A 10,489-nucleotide genomic window follows, 5' to 3' on the forward strand; every position below is an offset into this window, starting at 1 on the left:
CCCAGTTTTCACGCCCTTTGGTGCAGCAGCATACCATTTTCACACCCCAAGATGCAGCGACATCCCATTTTTGCACCCTGAGGTGTGGCAGCATCCCATTTTTGTACCCCACGGCACGGTATCCCATTTCACGACCTGTGGCGCTATCACCAACCCTTGCTGGCATCACACAAACGCTTGTGCTGGGCCAACAAAGGATATAATTATGGTACCAGCACCTTGCCTAGTAGATATTCTTTTCCAGAACCAGGGCATTGTCACTGGATTATATCTTCATCCCAATTATGTTTTGCCAAATGTCAGGGCAGTGATCAGTTGCCTAGGCAATTGATTGTTTTGGATCCAAAGACAATGAACACTCCCTTAAATAAAAGGATTTTAAGTTTTATTTTTAGTTCAAGCAGACTTAAAAGCATAACATAAAAACCAAACATAATAAGCAAGGTAATGCCCAACTCTTTTACAAGCTTCCAGGAGCTCCTTAATAACAACAGCAAAGATACCCCATGGGTAGCCAGTATTCACAGTACCTAGTGCTATACTCCATGCAGAAGTGCCCCCCTCCATAAAACAGTTTTTTTAAATCAAAACCTGGCACCATGATTTCATGGCCCTGTTATGTTCAGGAGATTGCACACGACTGGGGTTGGAACTGCTACTCTTAAGATTTTTACAGAGGACAAAGCTTTAGAGTTATGTGAAGGTTCCTTCCCCTTTTCCTTTATTCCACAGCAAGAGTGAAAAACAAGCAGGTTAGCTAAGAATGAACTCTGAACTTCTAGACTTATTCTTAATATGAAGGAGAAATCAAAACAGTAACTTCTTAAAATAATGATTCTTCCACATTGCTATTGCATTTAGCGACAGAAATTCTGGTCCCAGTTATGGTTGTAAGTTGAGGATTACCTATACTCAAACATCCAGTTCTGATGATGGTGATGTGTGTGGGAAATCCAAGCTATTGTTGCACAGTAACAAGTAACCAGCTGCAGACACTGTATTATTCTTTTTGGTAGGTCCGTGTAGATGATCCATGAATTGCAAGGGAACAAATGTTGGTTCAGAGTAAAACCTACCGCATAAGGCCTTGTCTATATTACTCTGCATATGCTGTAACTGACTTGATGCAAGGAACTTTAAAATCAAACAGAAGACAATTTTATTTATAATGTAATTTCCTGCTTAAAAATGATCCAACTACAGTAAAAAAAAAGAAAAATTAAATAACAATTAAAATTACACAAAAGTAATGAAATAGTATATACTATGCAATATTTACAGCATAGTAAATACACCATTACCACATTCTAAATATATTGCCCAAACTTCGATGATCATAACTTGCATTCTCTGGACAGGATCTCTGAGTGAAGCTATGAACATGTTATTATTGGCACCAGAAAAATTCTTCGGCAAGGGGAAAAACTGTAGGCTGCATGTTATATGAACTCACAGCTTATAAGGTGCTTATCCCTGAGAAAAATATGGAAATGAAAATAAGGAAAACATTTTTAAAAACCAATTGCTGAATATCTGTTTGTTCAAGAAAACAGATATTAGCAAATATAACCTGAGGCCAAAATCCCGACATGACAGGTAAAATATTTGGTTGCTGATATATTCAGAGTTTAAGGCTGCATAAATGTGGGCATCTCTAGATTTCAATCTATAAACAATAGTAAATATAGGCCCAGACTGGAGGATAAAGCCACAGTGCCATTTTAAATAGCAATTTTTTTACTACTATATTCATTTGGTGCAATGGACATATAATAATAAGTTGGAAGGGACCTTGAAGGTCATCTAGTCCAGGGGTCGGCAACCTAAAAAAGGAAAAGAGCCACTGGGAACCGGTTCCATCACAAATTAAAAAAAGTGGGAGCCGCGTGCGTGTGTCCATGCACGCGCATGTGCAAAAAAGGTTTTGCGCATGCGCAAAACAGTTTTTTGCACGGATGCACGCGGTTGCCATTTTTTTAAAAAGTGAGATGGAACCGGTTCCCGGTTGCCCGACGGCGACGGCCCGTCTGCAAAGCTGCCACTTTCAGCAGCTTTGCAGACGGGCCGCGGCAGCTTCCTCAAAGAGCAGCCCCCCTGCCCATTCGGAGAGGTGCGCGCGCACCTCTCTGAACGACCGGAGGTGCGCGCGCACCTCCCCAAACCTTTGGAGGTGCGCGCATACCTCCGCGCGAACGGGCAGAGATGCCGCTCTTTGAGGAAGCTGTAGCGGCCCGTCTCCGAAGCTGCCGCTTTCGGCAGCTTTGCAGACAGGCGGCTACAGCTTCCTCAAAGAGCAGCGCCCCTGCCCGTTCGCGCGGAGGTGTGCGCGCACCTCCCCAAACCTTTGGAGGTGCGCGCATACCTCCGCGGGAACGGGCAGAGATGCCGCTCTTTGAGGAAGCTGTAGCGGCCCGTCTCCGAAGCTGCCGCTTTCGGCAGCTTTGCAGACAGGCGGCTACAGCTTCCTCAAAGAGCAGCGCCCCTGCCCGTTCGCGCGGAGGTGCGCGCGCACCTCTCCAAAGGTTTGGGGAGGTGCGCGTGCACCTCCGGTCGTTCAGAGAGGTGCGCGCGCACCTCTCCGAATGGGCAGGGGGGCTGCTCTTTGAGGAAGCTGTAGCGGCCCGTCTCCAAAGCTGCCGCTTTCGGCAGCTTCGGAGACGGGCCGCTACAGCTTCCTCAAAGAGCGGCATCTCTGCCCGTTCGCGCGGAGGTACGCGCGCACCTCTCCAAAGGTTTGGGGAGGTGCGCGCGCACCTCCGGTCGTTCGGAGAGGTGCGCGCGCACCTCTCAGAATGGGCAGGGGCGCTGCTCTTTGAGGAAGCTGTAGCGGCCTGTCTGCAAAGCTGCCGAAAGCAGCAGCTTCGGAGACGGGCCGCTACAGCTTCCTCAAAGAGCGGCACCTCTGCCCGTTCGCGCGGAGGTACGCGCGCACCTCTCACCATTCGGGGAGGTGCGCGCGCACCTCTCCAAACGGGCGGTGCCACTCTCCATTTGGAGAGGTGCGCGCGCACCACTGCCCGTTCAAAGAGGTGCGCGCGCACCAGGCGGCTGGGAGCCGCAGGAGACGGCTCAAAGAGCCGCATGCGGCTCCGGAGCCGCGGGTTGCCGACCCGTGATCTAGTCCAACTCCTGCTCAGGCAGAAAACCCTATATCATTTCAAACAAATGGCAGTCCAGTCTCTTTTTAAAGACTTCCAGTGTTGGAGCATTTACAGCTTCTGGAGGCAGGTTGTTCCATTGATTAATTGTTCTGTCAGGAAATTTCTCCTTAGTTCTAGGTTGGTTCTCTCCTTGATTAGTTTCCATCTATTCCTTCTTGTCCTGCTTTCAAGTGCTTTGGAGAATAGCTTGACTCCCTCTTCTTTGTGGCAGCCCCTGAGATATTGGAACACTGCTATCATGTCACCCCTCATCCTTCTCTTCATTAGACTAGACCACAGGTCCGCAACCCGCGGCTCCGGAGCCACGTGCGGCTCTTTCAGCCATCTCCTGCGGCTCCCAGTCCTCTGCCATGTGCAGTCCAAAAAAAAAAAAGTGGGACTAAAAAAGTTCAACCAATCAATTCAAATATGCAGGGTATGTGCATATCTCACCTTGGCTCCACTCTTCAGTCAAACCCTGTTCTGCGCATGCGCGCATGTGCACATATTTTTTTGCGGCTCCCAGTTTTTCCTTTTGTGAGGGAACCGGTTCCGAGTGGCTCTTTCACTGTTTCAGGTTGCTGACCCCTGGACTAGACATTCCCAATTCCAGCAACCGTTCCTTGTATGTTTTAGCCTCTAGTCCCCTAATCTTCTTTGTTGCTCATCTCTGTACTCTTTCTAGAGTCTCAACATCTTTTTTACATCGTGGTGACCAAAACTAGATGTAGTATTCCAAGTGTGGCCTTACCAAGGCATTGTAAAGTGGTATTAACACTTCACGTGATTGATTGCAACTCTATTAATGCAACCTAGCACTGTGTTGGTTTTTTTGGCAGCTGCAGCACACTGCTGGCTTATATTTGAGTGATTGTCCACTAGGACTCCAAGTTACCTCCTACAGTTACTACTATTGAGCAAGGTACCTCCTAAACTATACCTGTGCATTTGGTTTTTCTTGCCTAAATGTAGAACCTTACTTTTTTCACCATTGAATTTCATTTTGTTAGATAGTGCCCAATGTTCAAGTCTGTCAAGATCCTTCTGTATCTTAAGCCTGTCTTCTGGCGTGTTCGCTGTTCCTGCCAGCTTAGTGTCATCTGCAAATTTGATGAGTTCCCCATCTATCCCCTCATCCAAATCATTGATGAAGATGTTGAAGAGCACTAGACCCAGGACAGAGCCCTGGGGCACCCCAGTACTCACTTCCCTCCATGTAGATGCAATTCCATTGAGGAACACATGCTGAGTATGGCTGGTCAGCCAGCTACGAATCTGTCTGGTAGTGATGTTGTCTAACCCACATTTTATCAAATGCCTTACTGAAGTCCAAATAAATTATATCCACAGCATTCCTCTGGTCCACTAATTTTGTCACCTGGTCAAAGAATGCAATAAGATTTCTCTGGCATGATCTGTTTTTGACAAACCCATGTTGGCTTTTGGTAATGACTTTGTTTGCCTCTAGGTGTTCGCTGATTAGTTGTTTATGTTTTCCAGAATCTTCCCAGGTATTGAGGTCAGGCTGATAGGTGTGTAATTTCCTGGATCCATTTTTTTTCCTTTTTTGAAGATGGGAACCACATCAGCTCTTTTCCAGTCCTCTAGTAGTTCCCCAGTGCTCCAGGATCTTTGAAAGATGTAGTTCAGTGGTTCTGAGATCACATCTGCCAGTTCCTTCAAACCTTAGGGTGTAATCCATTTGGTCCTGGTGATTTGAACTCATCTAGGCTGGACAGGTGCTCACTTACCATTTTCTTGCCTATCTTAACTTGTGTTTCTAATTTGTTTTTTATGATAGTTTTTAATAGGTTGGGCTGTTTTTTCCCCTTTGTGTAAAGACGGATGCAAAAAATGAGTTAAATAGTTCTGCTTTCTCCCTGTTGCTTGTCACCTTCTTGCCACTTTCCCCCACTAATGGACCAATCATTTCCTTTACTTTTTTGTTTTTTACATGTTGAAAGAAGCTTTTTTTGTTATTTTTGACTTTGGTCGCAAGCCTTAGTTCATTTTGAGTCTTAGCTTTCCTCACTTCATCTTTGCAGGCTCAGGCTGATATTCTGCCTTAATTATGTGCCCCTCTTTACACTTTCCATACTTGTCCTTTTTATCTTTCAATTTATCAGAGAGTTATTTATGCAGCCATGCTGGTTTTTTTTGAGAGTTGTTAGTTTTCCTCTTTGTTGGTATTGTGCTAGACTGGGCTTTTATTATCTCACTTTTCAAAATTTCCCAATCTTCTTGAGTTGTTTCCCCTGGAGGATTTTCATCCATGGAATCCTTCCCAAGCTCTCTCTAAGTGTATTGAAATTAGCTCTCTTAAAGTCCAAGACTCTAGTTTGACTCATAAAGTATAACAAAGAACTAAGTGAAAGTTCTACAGATAAACATTGAAAAAATAGTCCACAAATTGATTATAGATAAATGGCAGCTCTATAATCTGTAACACAGTACTATGTAAAGCAAGGGTGTAAATTCCACTAAAATTAATAGGATTGCGCTTTCCCCCCGATGTGTGTAGAAACTAGTGACACCAGGCTTAGTTCCCTCTCCGTGATGTCCTGTTGCCTGGAGGCGGTCCAGGTCTGGATGGGGAGGAACAGGCTTCGGCTCAAGCCTGACAAGACTGAGTGGCTGTGTGTGCCGGCGTCTCGGGAAATTCAGAATATTCCATCGTTAATTATGGGGGGTGAGATATTACCCCCCCGTAGATAGGGCTCGCAACTTGGGTGTCCTAGATTCACAGCTCTCCTTGGATGATCATATAGGAGCTGTGACTAGGGGGGCCTTCGCCCAGGTTCGCCTGGTGCGTCAGTTGTGGCCCTATCTAGACCGGGATGCCTTGCGCACAGTCACTCATGCACTCGTGACCTCCTGTTTGGACTACTGCAATGCTCTCTACATGGGGCTGCCCTTGAGGACTACTCGGAGGCTCCAGCTGGTGCAGAATGCAGCCACGCGAGTGGTGGTGGGGGCTTCCTGATACTCCCATGTTACACCTCTACTCCGTGAGCTGCATTGGCTTCCGGTTGCCCTCCAGGTAAGATTCAAGGTGCTGGTTACGACCTATAAAGCCCTAAATGGCATGGGTCCGGGTTACTTACAGGAGCACCTGCTGCCAGCATCAACTTCCCTTCATCCAGTGCGCTCCCACAGAGAGGGCCTCCTTAGGGTGCCGTCGGTCAAAGAGTGTCGACTGGCGGCCCCCAGGGGGAGGGCGTTCTCTGTGGGCACGCCAGACCTTTGGAACCGTTTACCGGTGGAGCTCCGGATGGCTCCCGACCTTCGCTCCTTCTGACGTGACCTAAAAACATATTTATTTGAACAAGCCGGCCTGGTCTGATGGGTTTAGGGGTATTTTAACACTTTTGTATTAATTTATTGAATTGGGCCGTTGTATTTAATATTTTTTAATTTTTATATGTTGTATTTTATTGTATTGCCCTGTACACCGCCCTGAGTCCTTCGGGAGAAGGGCGGTATAAAAATAAAATAAAATAAATAAATAAATAAATAAATAAATAAATAAATTTGATTATATATTGTGTTTCCCCCAAAATAAGACCCAATTGGAAAATAAGCCTAGCATGATTTTTCAGGATACTCGTAATATAAACCCCACCCCCAAAATAAGCCCGAGTTACCAGATGAATGCATTTAGTTCTGTATTTCCTCAAAATAAGACCTAACCAAAAAATAAGCCCTAATGCATCTTTTGGAGCAAAAATTAATATAAGACCCGGTCTTATTTTCCAGGAAACATTGAAAAGTCTGTAAAACATCCTGCAGCACAAGCTCTAACTCTACGGCCCCCAACCTTTGGGCACCCGGGATTGGTTCCGTGGAGAGAGGTTTTTCCATGGACCAGAGGGGGCGTGTAGTTTTACATGTTGCCTGCATCCTACAAATGCAGCTTCGCTTGTTTACATGGCCTGGTTTCTAGCATGCCGCGGCCCGGTGCCAGTTCACAGACAGATGGTTTGTAAACATGACTCATGGCTTAGAATGATTCATAATTCAAGATAATAATGGGTTATTCAGCAAGCCATATTCAACAAACTATGATTTAGTGTGATATGCAAATCTACCTGAAAGGATGTTTAACATAAATAAAGAATTCCATTTTTTGCCTTGAGGAAACATAAATAAAATTATTTTTTGTTAATATTATTAGATAATCCCTAACCTGCCTAGAATTCAAATGTTGACCTGCAGGAACGGAGCTGCTCTGTCTAGAAAATGAGGCTTGAAAAGAACATAGGTACAAAGTCCCAATCTAATTTAGGAAGTGTCCTCTGCCTGAGCAACAGTCCAGCCCAAGCAGTTTAAATATAATAAAGAATAACAAGAGCAGGCAGTGACCTTCAACAATTAAGCACCATGACAAGTGACTGAGCCCAGGACAGCCAGACAAACTTCATCAGCATAACTTTATATGTAATTAATATGTTATTTTTTTTCTAATTTTTTAGTTACAGAAATCATTTGCCAGAAATAAATATATATAATTTCTTTGTTGTTCTTTCTATTTTGATAATGTGTTTCTTCTTTCTTTGACTTAAAATCATACAGAAATTTGTTTAGCCTATACCACAGGTCTGCAACCCGTGGCTCCGGAGCCACATGCGGCTCTTTCAGCCATCTCCTGCGGCTCCCAGTCCTCTGCCATGTGCAGTCCAAAAAAAAAAAGTGGGACTAAAAAAGTTCAACCAATCAATTCAAATATGCAGGGCAGGTGCATATCTCGCCTTGGCTCCACTCTTGTCAAACCCTGTTCTGCGCATGCACGCATGTATGCGCATGCGCACATATTTTTTGTGGCTCCCAGTTTTTCCTTTTGTGAGGGAACCAGTTCCGAGTGGCTCTTTCACTGTTTCAGGTTGCTGACCCCTGGCCTATACCTAAGTTACAGCAGTTAAAATGAGATAGCCAATCAATCTGGTTTGTGGAAACTTCTAGGTTCATCTTGTCACCTGATTGTATTGTTGGTTTGTTGAAAGAGGCCACTGGAGGTCACTGCACAGGTTTATTTTATAAATCCTAACACAGTAAAGTAAATCATGGAACAGTAGGATTCAAGAAAAAAATTCATAGTATAAACTAGTACACACACTCTTTAATAGTCTGCAACCTTCAAACTGTACAGGTAATCAACAGAAAAGTTGCAATATAATGAAGAACATTCATTCACATTCTTTTTTTCCCTGATGATGGAGAACAAAGACATTTTAACCTGGCTAGATTGGCAAATAGATGAATTAGGTCTTCCCACAATGCCAATCATTTCATTAATAAATTGGTTCTGATGCTGAGATTAAAGAGAAAATTAGTATAAAATTATCCTTTGTTGTGAAGGCTGCTTCTTTGTCCTAATGAGAAAAAATTAGCACAAAGATAGTGTGGTGGTGTGGTAGTTTAGTAGATATAAAACAGGGAAAACACCAAGAGGTATGATGAGGCAGTTATTTCTTCTACCCAAACCCAGTTATCCTCAAGCTTCAATTCTGAACTGTATTCCAACAATTCCTGTTGTGTTGTAGTAGAGCCAGAAATGAATTGGCAGTGTTGCTCACAAAGATGGTGGCATGTGATTAAACAAATGCACTACCAATCCAGAATTGTTGCAGGTGCCCTGAGGAGGTGACCTCTGTTTCCAAGTATTTTGGGGAAGAGAGCAAATAGCATATCAGAAGGGTTGGAGGTGTCATAGTGCCCTATGTGTTGCTGAGCAATGGGGAAGAGGAGGTTCAAGAATCATTATATTAATAAAACTCGAGGAGAAGGCCAAATACATGAAATTACAGACAGGTTTCTGACCATATTAAGATGCAAAAATTTCAAGAAAGACAATTAAAAAAAAGTCCATTACAGTTCTGAACAGTCTAAAATTATTTCCGCCTAGTAACAGTGTCCAGTTATAGAGATTGTCTTAATGTTTATTCATTCAGTAATTTATCACAGTGATGTAAGAAAGGACATAAAACATAACATAAAATACAATAAACACTTACTGTACAAATCAAATGATCATAAAGGTAAAGGTAAAGGTTCCCCCGCACATGCGTGCTAGTCGTTTCAAACTCTAGGGGCCGGTGCTCATCTCCGTTTCAAAGCCGAAGAGCCAGCGCTTGTCCGAAGATATCTCCGTGGTCATGTGGCCGGCATGACTAGACGCCAAAGGTGCACGGAACACTGTTACCTTCCCACCATAGCGGTCCCTATTTTTCTACTTGCATTTTTACGTGCTTTCGAACTGCTAGGTTGGCAGAAGCTGGGACGAGTAACAGGCGCTCACTCTGTTACGCGGCACTCGGGATTCGACCCGCCAAACTGCTGACCATCTGATCAACAAGCTCAGTGTCCTAATCCACTGAGCCACCGCGTCCCTATTTTCATACTAGCTTTGTTCAAATGATAATACTTGCCATGACTACACAGTTAGCCTAACTATAAAGCATACAGAACATAAGCTAATCACATGGATTGGATTCACAAATACTAGTCAATGAAGTACTTGGCTAATTTGTAGTTCTATGTCCTTAAAAAAACAGCTAGCAGGTACATTTATATCACTTCCTAGCCTGAGTATGATTACATGTTACTTTTTCTTCTAGTGCCCTCCTGCTAGCCAAAGGTGCACGGAACACTGTTACCTTCCCACCATAGCGGTCCCTATTTTTCTACTTGCATTTTTACGTGCTTTCGAACTGCTAGGTTGGCAGAAGCTGGGACGAGTAACAGGCGCGCTCACTGTTACACGGCACTCGGGATTCAACCCGCCAAACTGCCGACCTCCTGTTCGACAAGCTCAGCGTCCTAACCCACTGAGCTACCGCATCCCTCAAATGATCATACTTGATGGCTAAAAGGAACATAGCGTTGTGTGCCTTCTGATCACACAAGATCTTGAGGGGGACGGGGGGGGGGGAGATTGAATAGCAAATCCTCTGCTTTTACTGGAAGTTAGTTTTTCACTTACACATATTGCCTCCCAGTTTAGTAATCATTAAATGTTAGTCAAATAGACTTCTGCATAAAAAGACTTAAGGCCAAACTGCAAATATTTTTCAAGACTGGAATTAAAAAAATATTTTACACTAGAGTGTAACTAAAAAGCAATCTTACATTTTTAGTTTTGAAATTCATCAAAGGCAGATGTTAATATTTGAAAATGCAAATCCCACTTTGGTTGGATTTGATAAGATCCAGAATGCTCACTGTGATTTTGCAAGGCTCTAATGCATTCGATTGCTTTGAAGTAGAAGAGGCCCAACTTGTGTTTTTATTTTGGAGCAAAAATCGGCCTAGAGAAAAAGGGTTGTCATGCAAATATTGGCAAGGGCCTTTAG

The sequence above is a fragment of the Vipera ursinii genome (genome assembly GCF_947247035.1).
Source record: "Vipera ursinii genome assembly, chromosome: Z".
NCBI classification, from domain to species: Eukaryota; Metazoa; Chordata; class Lepidosauria; order Squamata; family Viperidae; genus Vipera; species Vipera ursinii.